Source organism: Tenrec ecaudatus, chromosome 3, assembly GCF_050624435.1.
Source record: "Tenrec ecaudatus isolate mTenEca1 chromosome 3, mTenEca1.hap1, whole genome shotgun sequence".
NCBI lineage: Eukaryota > Metazoa > Chordata > Mammalia > Afrosoricida > Tenrecidae > Tenrec > Tenrec ecaudatus.
In genome coordinates, this window is record NC_134532.1 from 151,724,818 (window position 1) to 151,743,120 (window position 18,303).

Here is an 18,303-nt window from a genome sequence, read left to right on the forward strand (position 1 = left end):
TTAGGAAAACACTCTTTCAAGATCTTTCTGGGTGGACGTTAGTATCCTAATTTGGCTAGCAGGTGGATACTTTAACCCTTTATATTATTTGGGATTGCTATCTACTTTAGGTGGTATTATAAGATCCATTTTTTATTTCATTATTTAGAAATTACAAAATCTAACCAACACTCAGTCAATAAATTAAATACTTTCTTGACATCAATTTCAGTCTCTTACATGCCAATTCTAACTTACATGAATTTAATTATAAACATTTGGTGATAGTAGCAGGGCTAGAGATCACATAATAGAATTTTGCAAGAACAGTGACTTCTTCATTGCAAACACCTTCTATCCATGTGACCTTCTCCAGATGGATTGTCCAGGAATCAGAGTGACTGCTCCTGTGGGAAGAGACAATGGAGCTCAATATCTGCTGTCAGAACAAGGCCAGGGACTGACTGTGGAACTGACCGTCAACTGCTCATATGTAAATTTAAGCTGAAGAAAATTAGCACAAGTCCACGAGAGCCAAAATATGACCTCGAGTCTATACCATCTGAATTTAGAAAACATTTCAAGAATAGATTTGACTTATTGAACAATAATGACCCAGGTGTATATATTTCCCTTTTCACAATAGCACTTTAAATTCGATACCATTTGACAGAATAATGATACTATTAGAATGTCTAAATTCCTCATTGAGGCTGTTTAAATTATTTCTCAAAAAACTGATAAGCCCCTAAAGTGGGCCGGGGATATATAAATAAATTTTAGATATATTAAATGATTCTGAGCTTGCACTTAATTGGCAGCTCTAATCTAAGGACAATTAGTTCTCACAGTGTGGCCCTGCTCAATCCTTGACCTCATAAAATGATCACTGAAGATATGGGTGCGATCGCAAAGTCATAGTGAAGACACTTTCTGCTCTCAAAGCTATCAGAAAGAGTGGCTTCTGGAGTCTTAAAGGCTTGTATTAAATGAAGCAGTCTTATAAAGTTAGGTGTCAGCTAATTACACACAGAAGGAGCACACTAACCCATGTGATCCAAGGATTTCAAATCACAAAATCCAAGATCAGAGGACAAATTGTATTATAATTTTAATTTGCAAATTTAATTTGCAAATCCATTTGCAGAGTCCACACTTATTAAACTTCCATTGAATTCCTCACGTCAATGATCAAGAATGTGAATAGTCTTATCCTCAGACAGAGTACATTGGAAAGGGGATTACTCCAGTCACAGATAGGTCAAAAGTTAACATGATCATTTGTTTTCCCTGTTGATCCATTTTTAATTTGTTCTAGTGTCTATTACCTTCTGCGTTCTCTTTGATGTAAGTTTTCCAGTGTTTTGTTTTTTGTTCTTGTTGGTTTTTAAAAAATGATTTTCTTATATGAAATTCTACATAGATAAATCTATAGGCAAAGTAAATAAACTATAGTTCTTTAGGTGTGTAGTAGTGAATATTGGGGGTTAACGTGGAGCTAATATTAATGAGTACAAGAATGAAGAAATGTTCTAAAATGAATTTTGGCAATTATTACACGACTTTTTAATTCGTTTAAACCATTAAATTGTATGGCATGAATTATATAACAATAAAATTGTTTTCTTAAAAAACATCATATACAAAGGAAGCACAAAGTCACTAAAAATAATAAAGAAAGAAAAGATCCAAGTGGATGTAGAAAGAGACCTTGAAACTTGCTCTTGAACATAGAGCAACTAAAGCAAATGGAAGAAATAACAAAGAAAAAGAACTGAACAGAAAATCCTAGGGCAGCTTTATATATAATGAAATATATAAATATCTAGAGTTAGAAATCCAAAAGGGAATAACACACTCAACAACAATCAAGTTGAAAGAACTGAATAAAAAATCCAAGCCACAAATGGAAATTTTGAAAGATTCTGAGCAAAATCATGCATGATGCCGGAAGCATCAAAGATGATGGGAGACACAGTCACTGTGCCCAAAAGAACTAATCTATGTTCAGTCATTTCAAGAGGTAGCATACGATGGAGAACCATAGACACAGACATAAGAAATTCAAGTTGCTCACAATGCAATAGCAAGAAACAAGTCTCCAGAAACTGACAGACTATCCATTGAAATGCTTCAACATGCTGATAAAGCACTGAAAGAACTCACTCGTCTCTGCCAAGGCATTTGGAAAACAGTTGCATATTTGCACAAATTCCAAAGAAAGATGACCCAACAGAATGTAGAAATTATTGAACAATATCATTAATATCACATGCAAGTAAGTTGTGATGAGGACCATTCAACAACTGTTGCAGCAGTATATTGACAGGGTTCAGAAGAAAATGTGGAGCAAGGGATATCATGCTGATATTGGATGTCAGAGAGATATTTGCTGTTTTATTGACTATGGAAAGATATTCAACTATGTAATTCAAATCCAACTATGCATACACCCTTGAGAAGAATGGGAATTCCTGAACACATGATTGTGCTCATGTGGAACCTGTACATGGATCAAGAGGAAGTTGCTTGAACAGAACAAGGGAATGCTATGGCTTAAAATCAGGGAAGTTGTGCATTAGGGTTGCATCTTTTTACAATACTTATTGATCAATGGTCTGAGCAAAGCATCAGAGGAGCTGACTTATATAAAAAAGAATGAGCTATTTGGGTTAGAGGAAGGATTATTAATAACCTGTACTATGCAGATAAGACAGACTTTCTTGTTGAAAGTGAGGATGATTTGATGCACTTGCTGTTGAAGATCAAGGATTGCATCTTTTAGTATGGGATTACAACTCAATGTAAAAAAAACAAAATTGGGCCAGTAAATAAAACCATAATGTACAGCGAAAAGATTGAAGTTGTCAGGATTTCATCTTGCTTGGACCCAATATCAATGTTCATGAAAGCAGCAGCCAAGAAATGAAATGATGCATTGCATTGGGAAAATTTGATGTACAAGAAAGATCCACTTAAAGTGATGAAGAGGAAATATGTTAATAAGGACTCAGGTGAGCCTGAATCAAGCCATGATATTTTCAGTCATTCCGTGTGTAAGTGAAAGTTGAACATTGAAGAAGGAAGACAAAAAAAGAATCAATGCATTTGAATTGTGGTGTTAGCAAAGAATACTGAAAATACCTTGGAATTCCAGAAGAACAAATCAATCTGTCTTAGAAAAAGTACAGTCAGGATACACCTTAGAAGTGAGGGTGGTGAGACCCTGTCTGACGTACTTTGGACCTGTTATCAAGAGGACCAGTTTCTGGAAAAGCACATCATTCTTGGTAAGGTAGAAAGGCAGTGAAAAAAAGAAAAATATTCTTAATGAGATGGAATGACACAGTGACTACCTCGATGGGCCCAAGCATAGTAATTGTGAAGATGGCACAAGGTAGGGCAGTATTTTGTTCTGTTGTACATGGCATTGCAGAACTGACTTGATGACACCCAACAACAAGAAGAGAAAAATAATCTTCACCTCATAATTTTAGTTGACAGCTGCTTGCATGTGTCTGAAGTCTTCAAGACCAAGCGTTCTAGTCGACAAAGCGGATATTGCAAGGCCTTTTATGATTTGACCTTGGAAGTTACATAGTCACTGACTCATTAAAACACCATCAAACCTCATTCAATTCAGAGAGGAATGCATATAGACCCCAGCTTTTATAGGCTATATTGTCAGTTACATTTTAAGAAGAGGATGGGATGGGGAATATTGTTATATTGGAATAATTGGAAAATATAATATGCCACCGTGGGATTTTACCATGTGGCATTTTGTCTGTCATTGGGTAGCTATAAATTCATCTCACTTCCATGACTAAAGTATCTTTTATGCAACGCTCATTAAAGTTTCAAAATATCAGTATAAAATGATGATCTTTATTTTACTATAGGAGATACCCAGGATTTTCAGAGGTTGAGCTGAAAGTAAGTGGCAGTTTGAAAATCATTCTGCTAAACTTCTCAAGGCTAAATGCAAATAAATGCCAACATCTTCTTTTCTGTTTTCTTGATCTTCTTATTGGGAAATAATCTCATTGCTGTAGTGACATAATCTGTTGTCAATTTGAGAGGATTAAGAGTGAAGGGGTGGATTTTAGCCTGTCAATCAGGTGGCAGCTGATGACCTCTTTTGGAGGCGCTAAGGAGATAAATGGCTCACTTGAAGTGGGACACACACTGACTCCCTGGGAGATATTGTAGCTGACAAAACACATGGAGCTTTACTAGTGCCTGCTTTGAGCTGGAGGAGCTACGTGGAGACCCCTGCCAGCTCAGATGCTTACAACGCCACTGGATCCACAAGACTTCCCAACCATTGGCCTGTGATCTTCCTGCATTCCACGTCATTGCCTGTGTCTTTTGCGTCTGATGAGGATTTTATAGATTGGGATTGGAAATATGGGCTAATATCAGACTTATGGACTTGATCTGGACTGGTCTGGGATGTTTTCTCAATCTTCAACTGCTTTTGTATCTAAAGCTCTTTTTTATACACATATGAGTCTTACTGGATTTGTTTTTCTAGTCTGCCCAGACTAACAGACTCATCTCTCTTTAAACTCCATTAGAATTTCACCTACTGCTCCCATTGAGCTTTCTCATTGTCCATTTTGAAGTAAACATCTAGAGTTGCTGGGATTTAAGCTTGCAAATTGTAGTTGTTATTATTAAAACTATTTATATGTAATCCCTGCATCCCCATTCATCCTTTTCATTGTTATTGTGTGCTGTTGAATTGTTTCCAACTCATAGTAACCCTTAAGATAAAGCAGAATTGCTCTATAGTGTTTCTAAGGCTGTATTCTATCTGGAAGCAAATTGCATGATTACTCTCCTGTGGAGTGACTGGTGGTTTTCTAGTGAACTCCAATTCCTTTAGGAAATAAGTCTCAATTCCCAAGCAAGATTGCTATTCATTCATGTATTGGTTCATTACATTGAAAGCTAAAACCAGTGATCACAATATTCATTACCTGACATTTTAAAAAAGGAGTTTTGCATTGGGTGGAGTTTTTTAAAAGGAATTTGAGCTTATTATAAGTCATAAGGCTTTCATATGTTAATCCTTTATGGCAGAAAATTTACCTAAATATATGATATGTATTTAAAATGTTAAGCATATTTTTCTTCCTTTTAGTTTTCTGAAAGTACAGTGTCAGCTCCACAAACTGTGCTCTATTTGAATGCAATGTACTCCATAGCCCTTAAAGCCTAGAGGGTCACTATTTTTTTTACATTTTATTAGGGGCTCATACAACTCTTATCACAATCCATACATATACATACATCAATTGTATAAAGCAGATCCGTACATTCTTTGCCCTAATCATTTTCAAAGCATCTGCTCTCCACCCAAGACCTTTGAATCAGGTCCTCTTTTTTCCCCTTCCCTCCCCCTCCCCCCTCCCTCGTGAGCCCTTGGTAATTTATAGATTGTTATTTTGTCATATCTTGCCCTATCCAGAGTCTCCCTTCCCCCCCTTCTCTGCCATCCATCTCCCAGGGAGGAGGTCACATGTGGATCCTTGTAATCAGTTCCCCCTTTCCAGCCCACTCACCCTCTACTCTCCCAGCATCGCCCCTCACAACCCTGGTCCCGAAGGTATCACCCACCCTGGATTCCCTGTGCCTCCAGCCCCCATATGCACCAGTGTACAACCTCTGCCCTATCCAGTCCTGCAAGGTAGAATTCGGATCATGGTAGTTGAGGGGAGGAAGCATCCAGGATCTGGGGGAAAGCTGTGTTCTTCATCGGTACTAGATCGCACCCTGACTGACCCATCACCTCCCCTAAACACCTCTGTGAGGGGATCTCCAGTGGCCGACACTTGGGCCTTGGGTCTCCACTCTGCACTTCCCTCTTCATTCTAGAGGGTCACTATTAGTTGAAATCAATTCGATGGAAGTGGGGTTCCAAAATTTGAGAATCATACATCCAATCCTTATACAGGACACTAGGGGCTGAGTAAAACATAACAGAAAAGTAATAAACCACTTGTGAAACATTTTTTTCGGAGACTCGAACACTTTTTCTGAGTTCACTATCACAGGCATTCAATATAAGTTGGAATCAATTTGATGGCAGCGGGTTCCAAAGTTTGAGAATCATATCTCTAATCCTTATACAGGACATTAGCAACTGAGTAAAACATAACAGAAAAATAATAAGCCATGTTGGAAATATTTTTTCTGAGATAAGAACATATTTTAGGGGAAAATAGGGGGAACCCATCACAAGGTCGGATATATAGCCCCCCTCCTGAAGGGGACGAATAACAGAAATGTGGGTGAAGGGAGACAATGGACAGTGTAAGATGTGAAATAATAATAGCAATATATAATTGATCAAGGATTCACCAGAGGAGGGGGTGGGGGAAGTAGGGGGAAATGGAGGAACTTATATCAAAGGCTAAAGTAGAAAATGTTTTGGAAATGATGAGGGCAACATGCACAAATATGCTTGGCATAATTGATGTATGGAATGTTATAAGAGCTGTAAGGGTCCCCCAATAAAATGATTTTTAGAAAAATACTTTTTCTGAGTTCACTATGCTAGGCATTCGATATATGTTCAATATTACGGAGCATCATGCCAAATGGGGAACCCTAGGCACAATAGATGATGCTATGGCTGCGGACTACAAGTTCAGCTCAACTGCAAGTGCTGCACCATCACCGGAGGAAGATGACACTGTCCGGTCTCGTGCATAGTCACAGCCTTGGAAACGCAATATAAACCGTTTTACTTTTTCCTGTAGGGTCACTATGAGTTGGAATCAATTCCATGAGAGTAGGTGGGTTGGTTTTGGTTCTATAAAACTAAACTCTTCCTCAATTGTTTGGTCATAAATAAATGATTACCGATGAATCCTAAAGCTGACAAAGACTTGACTTTTGATTGTGGTATCATAAATTTTTAAATACAATGGACTTTATCAAGCTTTACACATAAAGAAGTATTTGGATTCACTCTGGCAAGTAACTAAGTTATACATTTATCTCTTGTCTGGATGACAAAAATACTGTTTGCTATATGAGCCTGATTTGAAAAGATAATGGCATCATAGATTAAATCACCGTCACAGCTTTAGCACAAAATCAGGTAAGTCCTTAAATCAGTGCTCTGGATTCGAATGTACAGGAGGGGCTCTGTGTGGTGATAGGTGGTATTAGGGGACCTATTCACCAAAGATCTATTCTGTTCCACAGCCTCTGAGGCTGGCCTGGATGTGGAGGACGTTGTAGAAGTACCCAAAGTTATGTATACATCTCTCTTATCAAGACAAACAGAGCTAGCTTAATTACAAATTGACTTTTCCTTGGCCCTGGGATTAGCAAAGAGAAAGATAGTCAGTGTTTGTCTGTGATTCCAACAACATGGGAAGATTGGGAAATTACTTTCTGATAGTTTAATTGAACTGTTTATACTAAATCAAAGATTTATTTACTTTGTGGATGTAGAAATCTTAGGTATAAACTCTAGGCAATTAAAAAAAATCAGAAGTTTACTAGAACTCAATAATAACAAGCATAAACCTACAGAATATCTTTGAGACACGTATGTTGTAGAAATAACTGTCTCCTGATTTCTCATGTTAAGCACGGTGAGTTTCTACATGCGCCTGCTTTTCTCAGAAGTAAGGATGGCAACACTTTCTCTCATGCAATTTGCACCTATTATCAGGGGAGACAGCAGTAGCAGTTCCTTTAAAAGAACACTGTCCTTGGGCCAGTAGAAGGGCGCGACACCGCGGAAGAGCCTCGATGAGATGGATGCCTCAGTGACCACAGCTGTGGGCTCAAGCATGACAGGATGGTGAAGGGGGCCCAGCCCGGCACTGTCTTCCTGGGCTGCATGGGCTGCTGTGATGTGGTGGAGCCGAACCGTGACAGCAGCGTGGAGTTGCTGATCCATTTTGGGGAACATTTCTTTCGGAAAAAAGAAAGGTCGTCAGTGTTTGTCTGCGATTGCAACAACATAGGAAGATTGCGAAATTACTTTGTGTGATAGGTTAATTGATAGCTTAATTGAACGGCTTTTAACTAAACCAAAGATGTATTTACTTTGTGGGTTTGCAAATGTGAAAAATATGTTTTGCTTCAACAGGAACTGCTATGGACTCTGTAGAGAAGATGTGCTCATTTGTAACGTTAAATGGTGTATTTGACACACATAAGGAGAATTATTCTTTAAACCGGAAATACCTAAAAAATGTTTCATTATGATTTTGGTGATGTAACTTACATAGTAGTTTAGGTCTTCATGGAATAATTCCTACAGAAACTGTTCCATTGGTTCAGTCGTGGTTGCTCCAGTGAGTAATCATTCTCAATGTTTCATTTCAATTAATCTAGGTCTCTTGCCTGTTACCATTCTTATTTTTATTTAAAACAACTGTTCCCCATTTGTTCTCATACAGATAATTGAAAGAGAATTAGAGAAACTATAGGTCTTAGGGTTGAGTCATCTTTTTATGTGTGGTTATTACTAATATATATAACCTTCCTCATAAATTGTATGCAGCTATAGGTATTGAATTATAGATATATAATAATAATAAGTAATGGCTTAGTAAAAACATTTACCAGCTGTGAATCACACAAGTACTTCACAAATAAATAAATATAACTTTCATAGTTACAAGGCAAATTCACAGAGTTCTTGAACCAGGAGAGTAAAATTCTATTAGGATAAGACCAGTGTCCTTGCAGACTTAGCTCTTCCGTAGGAGAACTGGTTATCTTCATAACTAATTAGCCCAGCCCACCCAATCCTAACAAGCAGTGCTTGTTTTAGTGAACACTTCATCAGTTTTATAGTTGACCTGGATTGAATACGGGTCTGCTTTTGTTGCTTGCGTGACATTGAGCAAGCCACGTGAACCTTCTGAATCTCAGCACCGTTGTCCCTAACACGTGGTTATTTAATGGCCCGACCCACCACTGTGTGTTATAGAGACCTGTAGGACAGAGCACCAATGTGAGAACGTCCACAAGCAGACTGTCGCCTCCTCCTGTGGAGTCCCTGGGGGGCTAGAACCACTGACTTTCTGGTTAGCACTTTTAACCACAGCACCACCATGGCACCTCGATCATCAACTCTCCCGATTTTACCAGGTTGTTAGCTGGACCAAACAGATCCCTGGTTGTGAATCTGCTTGGTAAAGTAGAAAACATCAAGCGTTTATAAGGTGCTAACAGCATCATCATCAGTCTCTTGGAGGATTGAAGTGATGGCAAGAGAAGGTCAGGACTTACAGGAAAGTAACTGACACTCACTAAGCCTTCTCTCTGGGAAGAGAATGTCTAAGTAGGTACCGTAGAGCAACTTGGCTAGAGAACTGCTAGGCGTGATGATTAACGTTAATGGAAAACATCTTCCAACAGGACAATTAATGATTCACACCCTCCAGGAATGAAGATGTGGATCCAGACAAAGAACCACGACCGAATGCTTCCTGAGGGCCCAGTAAGGGAGTTCTCCATACCTGCTGGAGCCCATGACCGACTGTAGGAGAGTACAGTTGCTCTCAATAGTTCTCCCTTGTTTTGGTATATGTATATGTGATTACACACATGCACTTATGTGCTTCAAAAAGTTTTCTATTACCTTTTAATTCCATTTTGCATGGACATTTGAAGTCCCTTTGTATATATGAAATATAATTTTTAATTTCCTCTTTATTTCTTTACTTATAAAATATTAGATGTAAAGAGAGCTAGGGAATTTTCAGCCACATTCACATTAGTCTGTCATATTAGGCACAAGTGTTACTTTATAATGGTCTTTATTTAGAGATTTTGTGTGATTTAAGAAGATGTGTCAGGTGCCCACTCAACAAGGGGTGGACGGTGACAGGTTATTCATCTCCTTGGCGAGGTCATGACTCTCAGTGGTGTGGCAGATATGTCATTATCCATCATTTTGTGGTCGGATATGAGCAGCCAAAATGGAGGTTTCTCCATCTAAATATATCTGATTCTTTTTATCATCTGACCTCTGGTTTTATGGATATGACCCAGAAGCCTTCCACGTGACCTGCAAATTTTGGATTTGACAAGCTCTGAAACTACATGAGTTAGAAGTTAGTCTAATGACACATACATGTATCATACATGCATTTGGGAGTTGCTTTCCTATAGAACTGCATGAGCAATTTGACACAAATTATCTATCTGTCTATCTATCCATCTGTCTATCCATCCCTCCCTGACTTTGCTCCTCTAGAGTCCCCAGCTTAAGGCAGCCACTAAGAGTTGGAATGAACTCATGGCACCTAACAACAACAAGTAAAATCTTATTTTCTATTAAAATTAAAATAAATAAAATAAAATAATGAATTCTAAGAGTTTAATTTAAATTTTCTTCTGGGAAAGTAAAAACTAATCTTTGGCATTTTATGCAGAAGATGTAAGGCCAAATTCAATAATTTTGGAGTGAGTAATTGCTGTAATGACCACTGTGCCTTCAAAGAGCCATTCTTTGATGAGCCGCTGGTTTATGAACTTAGGTTTCTTCATCTCAATTCTATGGCCAAATCATCAGCCTTAAAGAGAACTTGTGTAAAGCTTAGGTGGAGGCACACTGAACTGAAAAGCAAAGGTTAGGATATTTATTTAATTTTGCTCTTTCATGTCAGCACGTGAGCAGTAAAAAGAACTTTGAACTGTGCACAGACATAAGTATTGCATAATGGATGCAGCAGCTGAATGTTAGGTTGAAGGTGAAATGGACTTGAGAATATTCTGCAGTTTTGTAATGAATGCTATCATGGTAGCTCTCCCAATTTGATCAGTTAAAGAAACTGAAGTATATTGATGGACAAAAAATACTGAGAGTCGAATACATTATGTAATGTATTGTTACTAATGTGTAAACTATGGAGCAACCAACTAATACTGCGTTCCATGAGGAAAAGGTTTTGTGATCAAGCAACTTTGGGAATAAAGGTCTTTCTTTTCTCATCCTAGAAATCCACATTTTTCATTGACAACCGATGTCACGTGTTATTGTTAGGTGCCAGTCGGTTCTGACTCAGATGCACAGCAGCAAGAAACACTTTCCAGTTCTGCGTCCCCGCACAAGGCTTCTTATATTTGAGACCATTCTTGCAGCCTCTCTGTCAATTCATCTTACCGAAGGTCTTCCTCTTGTTGGCTGCCCCTGACTTTACCAAGCAGAACCTCCCTCTCCAGGGACCAGTCTCTCCTAAAAACCTGCCCAAATTCCTTGAGACAAAGTCTCATCATGTTTGCCTCTAAGGAACATTCTTATTGAACTTCTTCCCAGGCATATCTGTTTGCTGTTTTGGCAGTCCATATTACTTTCAACATTCTTTGCCAACACCATAGTACAAATGCACCTTTCCCCTGCTTGTCTTCCTTATTCGATGTTCAACTTTCACATGTGTATGAGGTGATTGAAAATACCCTGGTTTAAGTCAGGCTCATCTTAGTCCTCAAAGTAACATCCTTGTATTTCATCACTTGAAAGAGGTCTTGTGCAGCAGATTTACCCAATGCAATGCGTCATTTGATCTCTTGACTGCTGCCTTCAGAGCATTGATTGTGGATCTGTTTATCATGATGTTACCATTGGCGCAATGGTGAGGAGAGTTTTTATTCTTTTTCTGCTCTTTACATTAATTTGCAATCCTTCCTGAAGGCTGCAATTGTTGATCTTCATCAGCAATGACTTCGAATCGTCCGCATCTTCAGCAATCGAGGTGGCATCATCTGCATAGCTCATGCTGCTAATATGTCTTAGAAATCCTGTGGAGCAAGTAGTGCTACTCTGTCTCCTATAGGTTAACAATGAGGCAGAACCAACCGAATGACAGTGGAGTCGTGATGGTAACCACCACACTAAAGCGTATAATACATTTGGTCTGTATAGGAAAGGATAGAATTTATGGGAGTATTGGGAAATGATTGTCTATTCATTTTGTCTATAAGCATTTTATTTTGTACCAAGGTCTGGACACTTAAAAATCTTGGTGACATAGAGATGAGACCTTCCTGGAGAGGTCCAAATTCTTCCTGAAAAAATGCGTGCATCGCAAGCTATTGGAACTGAAGCTGATCTGTGTCTTGGAGAGCGGAGTGAGAAGGGACATGGGAGCACAAATGAGAGCGCATAGGTCCGACGACTAATGCAGATGTATCTGGTACACCAGAAGGCAACATTTGCTCTGAAGATGAGTAGAACTTCGATGGGAATAAAGAAGCAGAACAAATGGGGGAAGGAGATGTATTTGCAAAGAAGTAAAGAGGTGTGTGGAGTGTTTGGGTTGACAGTTGAAGCCCACTTGGCGGTGACATAGAGAAGTGGCACTTGTGAAGCCTGTGAGAGAGGGTAGGGCCTGACAGAAAAGGGTGCGTGCTTCCTCATCTTGCAGGAGGCATCGGGGCCTGATGTCTGAGAAAAAGCAAGTGAGATGCCCTGTCCCCAAGCTTCTTTTTCTGTATCTCCAGGGCAAAGGGAAGGGAAGAGGATAAAAAAACAAACAAACAGAAGTGAGTGCGCATATTTTTCAGTTATTATTTAGGAGTGACAAAAAGGAATGATAAGACATATTGATATTTCTATTTAATAAAGGTTTCTATGATTGCCTCGGGTTTCAGAAGTCTGTCCGCCCCCTGTCTTTGGGCTCCAGGGAATGCCTACATTGGCATGACCATGGTGGCACACTTGGGCAGAGGTGGCAGTGATAGTGGTGAATAAGATAGGGACCAAAACAAGCAAGAACGCCGTATGAGCATGTCTTTCTGAGGACCACAGTTCACATAGCCACGTGGGGCTTTCCATTGCTGCTCTCCGTGACATGGAAAAGTCTCCAGCGATCATCAGTGGGGGAGTGGAATGACATTGGCATGTTGCCATTATTTCCTGACATCCATAAGCGTCACCTAGAAGTTCCAGTCTCAGAAGTGCCAGGAGACTAACAAGGCCCAAATCATCAAGGAACGTAAGTTCATCAGAGATGAGGTGTCCCAAGGGAACTGAGGGCCTGTTCATTGGATGGGAGTAATTCCCGACACTGTTGCCAATACAGATTCCATATCATGAACAGGCTTGCTGAGGGAAAATAAGCCATGTGCTACTTCTACTACCAAGGTAATTTTATCTATAAATAGCCTAAAGTACCTACGCCAACTCCCTGCTCCCTTAGAGGTATAGAATATTTCATTTCTCTCCAGAAAGAGTAGCTCAAAATAAGCAAGTAATTTAATCTCCAGCAAAGGTTTTGGTTGCAGTGATATGATCGCTGAGAATTTACTTAATGAAAACCAGTCAGAACATCTGTCACTATTGGCTCTGAATTTTTTTAAAAAACCTTTTCCTTGGAGATTCTGAGACATTCAATGTCTCCCCAAACACCTACGGTCTTTGTTCCCAGTATTTGAAAAAGTAATCTATGTATTCCCATACAAACTATCTATTGAAATACTGTGACTTAAGGACAATCATTCACTCACCGCCAGTGATTCAATGCTGACTTACAGTGACCATCTGTGGGTTTCTGAGACTGTAACTGTTCAGAGGAGTTGAAAGCCCAGTCTTCTCCCACGGAGCTGCTGGTGGTTTCAAACTGCCAACCATGTGGGTCATAGCCCAATGCATAATCACTATACCACCAGGACTCCTTTTAGGGACAATAAATGATTATATATATTTAAAAGGTTTCTATGATTTTTTACTATTATTTTTAACTTTCTCTTGTACAGATCCAGTCTAGGAAATGCAATTCTAACTTTTAAATGTGTGACTGTGTCTTTTAAATATGTGACCAAAGAACAAAGGAAAAATGTAATAAGTTCTATTAATTTTCTTCTTCCAAGTTACTAATCTCCATTAAAAAAGTAGAGCAAAACATTTTTGTTTCTATTTTCAAATAAGGAATTATTTGACATATCCCGTTTCTGTTATAGGTTTAAAAATATACACATCTAAGATGACTTGGAGAACTATCATTCTAGGGTTATACAAAGGTCATAAAATATGGGAACTGACAAGTTTGAGCACAGATAGTTTCAAGCAGCAATTAGATACTGAAACTTTAAGTAATTTGTCCATCAGCTTCTTGCCCTAAGACTTCCTCACAGAGCTGGGACAGTGCTCACTGTACATCATAGACTTCAAGAGCTCTTTAAGAAACAACTGGAAAATGTTAGCTGAAGTTTCTGATGATGATTGCTGGTAATTCTTCAAAACAAGTCTGATGAATTCACCTAAAAACCTTGCTTGCTACTGGAATTTAGCTTGGCTACCCAAAGTCGTGCCACCTGCTGGTTTGCTCAAAGGTCCAGGAACACTTCCGTAAGCCTCTTCAGTAACATTCTTTCAGCTTGGCAAGCAAAGCCTACCTGATGCCAGCGGTTCCATCTTTTGAGTGTTAAATTTGTGCATGGCTGCATTTCACTTCCCGCCAGAAAGTGAAATTGTTTTCAAAATATGTAGATAATATCATGTCAGACATTTTAATTTTCCTTTCCTTTTTAAATTATACTTTTCTTGCTCTTTCAAAAACACTGTTTTTGAAATATTGACCATACCTAAAACGTCCACTGTGAAAGTATTTTATCTTAAGTTTTACAATGTTGAGGAGTCAGTTCCCCTCAAAGTTGTTCCACAAAGAGACCTTAGCTGCATTTACCAAAGTGTGTTCTTCACAGTTCACATTCTAACACTGGTTATTAGTATGGTAATAGCTGAATTCAGTGAATGCATTATGTGGTCACATAAATTTGAGCAATGCCAGGAATGTGGGAGCCAGACATGGATCCTGTTTTCTACTCCCAATGAGAAGCTACTTGACTCCTTTGAATTGGCATCTGCTCAGCCTGTGGGACCTGAAGCCTGGCTGACATCTCGGTTGTTTTTGTTGAACCATTGAGTCAGTTCTAGCCTATAGCGACCTTAAGTACAACGGAAGTAAACACTGCCCGGTCCTGCGCCATGCTTACAATTGTTCCTCTGCTTGAGCCCATTGCTGCAGCCACTGTGCCAATCCATGTCGCTGATGGCCTTTTCCTTCTGTGCTGCCCAAACAGGAAGTTCTTCTCTAGGGACTTATCTCTCTGGACAACATGTCGAAAATATGCAAGTCAAGGTCTCAATCCCCTTGGTTCTAAGGAGCACTCTGTCCATACTTCTGTCAAGACAGACTGGTTGGTCCTTTTAGAATTCCATAGCACTTCCAGTATTCTCCAGCACCAAAATGCAAATGTCTTCGGTTTGCTTTATTCGATGTTCAGCTCTTCCACGCAAATGAGACAATAGAAAATGCCATGGTCTGTCAGGCACATCTTAATCCTCAAAGTAATATCCTTGTTTTTCAGTCCTCTGAAGTGGTCTTGTACAGTACATTTGCATAATGTAACAACATGTCTTTTGATCTGCTGTCTGATACTTCCATGAGTTTTGTTTGTGGATCCAAGCAAAACAAAAATCCTTGACTCTTCAATGCTTTCTCTATTTATCATGATGTTACCTGTTGGTCCAATTCAAACCAAACTCAATGCCTTTGAGTCCATGCTGACTCATATTGCCATCCCTGTGCGTTTTTGAGACTGAACTGTTACAGGAGTAGAAAGCCCAGATTTTCCCTGTGGAGTTGCTGGTGGTTTCCAACTGCCAACCATGCAGATCACAGTCCAGTGCATAACCACGACCCCATCAGGGATTCATACCTAGTGGTCCATTTGTGAGGGGCTTAGTCTTCATTACATTGAATCACAATCCATACTGAGAGCTGCAGTCCTTGATCTTCATTAGGAAATGTCTCATGTCCTCCTCACTTTCAGCAAACAAGGCTATATTATCTGCATACTGAAGATTATTAATAAGCCCTCTTCTAATCCCAATGCCACATTCTTCGTTATATAATCCAGTTTATCTGATTATTTGTTCAGTATACAGATTGAATAACTATGGTGGAAGGATGTAACTCTGACACCCACTTTTCCTGGTTTCAAACCATGCAGTATTTCCTTCTTGTGTTTGCACAACTGCCTCCTGACACATATACAGGTTCCACATGCACACAATTTAGTTTTCTGGGACTCACATTCTTCTCAGCCCGATCCATAGTTTATTACAGACCACCCGGTCCAATGTCTTAGCATAGTCAATAAATCACAAGGAAGCAGCATTCTGGTATTCTCTGTTTTCAGCCAAGCTCCACCTGACACCAGCAATGTCCTTGTTCTGCGTCCTTTCCTGAATCCAGCCAAGCTCCACCTGACACCAGCAATGTCCGTGTTCTGCGTCCTTTCCTGAATCCAGCCTGCAGTTCTGGTAGTTTCCAGTCAGTATACTGCTGCAACCAATGTTGGGTCATCTTAAGCAAAATTGTACTGTGTGTGATATCAATGATGTCATTCAGTTGTTTGAACATTCTATTGGGTCATCTTTCTTTGGAATGGCTACAAATATGGATGTCTTCCAGTCAGTTGGCCAAGTAGCTGCCTTCCAAATTTCTTGGCACAGAACAGTGAGTGCTTCCAGTGCTTCATCAGCTGGTGGAAACATTTCCATTGGTGTGCTAGCGATTCCTGGAACCTTGTTTTTGGCTCATGCTTTCAGTGCAGTTTGAACTTTCTTCAGCACCATTGGTTCTTACTTATAAGTTACCTCCTGAAACGGTGGACTGTCCATTAGTATTGGGCGCAGCGACTCTGTGTGCTCTTCCCATCTTCTTTTGGTGCTTTCTGCACCGTTCAATATTTTGCTAGTAGAATCTTTCAAGATTACAACTCAAGGCTTGCATTTTTTGTGGTTCTTTCAGTTAAAGATATGCTGTGTCCTTCCTTCTTGGTTTTCTAACTATAGGTGTTGGTAGTTTCATTATAATATTTTACTTCCTCTTCTTGAGAGGGCCTTTGAAAATTTCAATTCAGCTCTTTGACTCCATTCTTTCTTCCATTTACTTTAGCTACTCTACCACTAAGAGCAAGTTTCAATCCAGAGATTGTATGTTATTCATCACTAACACCATTTGGATATTTTCATTTTTTCCCTATCTTTTTAATAATCTTTTACTTTCTTCATGAATGATTTGGTCAGGCTGGGTACATTAGAGAAACAAATCCACCGAAACTCATGTATCAGAGAGAGTTTTATATAAAGGGTAAATGCACATCAAGAAAACATCCCAACCCAGTGCGGCCCAAGCCCACAAGTCCAACATTAACCCATTAACCCATATGTCCAACACCAATCCACAAAGTCCTCCTCCATCTCACAAAACACACGCAATGATGCCGACTGCCTGAGGAAAGCTGAATCAGTGAGCATGTTAGCATCTCAGCGTTGGCAGGAGTCTCCATGCAGCTGATCCAGCACCCAGGGCTGCATTGGGGTAGGTCCATGCGGATTCTCCTTGGGGATTTCTTGCAAGAAGTAAGTTTTGAAAGCTGAAGCAGGGAACTAGCTAAGGCGGCTGATTTAAATGATTTTTAAAAAGAATTAATAAATGACTCTTTCCTGTTCCAGACTGTTGAGAAAAGATACTAACCCATTATTTTCTTGGAAAATTCTTTTAAAAAAGCACATTTTTAGGGGGGGCTCATACAACTCTTATCGCAATCCATCCATCCATCCATCCATCCATCCATCCGTCCATCCATCCATCGATTGTGTCAAGCACATTTGTACATTCGTTTCCATCATCGTTCTCAAAACATTTTCTTTCTCCTTGAGCATTGGTATCGGCTCCTTGTATCCTCCCTCCTTTTCTCCCTCCCCCTTGATAATTTATAAATTATTATTTTGTCATATCTAACACTGTCTGATGTCTCCCTTCGCCCACTTTTCTGTTGCCTGTCCCCCAGGGAGAGGGTTATATGTAGATTGTGGTGACTGGTTCCCTCTTTCTACTCTAACTTCTGGGAACATTCTTAAACTAAAGTGTAAAGAAGTTTTATAAGTTCCATGAAGAAACGATATATTATTTACATAGAGAAGCAAGGCTATGATGCCCTTGGCATATTTATCTGTAGGTCAGAAAACTAACAGAATGAAACAGAGAGACAAAGAATGGAAATTCAAGAATCTCACATCTAGCCAAGAAATTCAAAGCTATTAACGGATTCATAGGAATACTGTGTGAGTCATTAAAATAATCCCGATAAGAAAAGTACCTGAGATAGTCTAGATAAAATGTACACGAACCAGAAGTAAGAACTCACAAACAAGAGAAGCTAAAGAAGTTAGGAAAAAATTATGAACAATGATCCTTGTCATATGAAGTTATTCATTCATTTATTTAACACGTATTTGTTATCTACTACTGCTCAACATGATTGTAC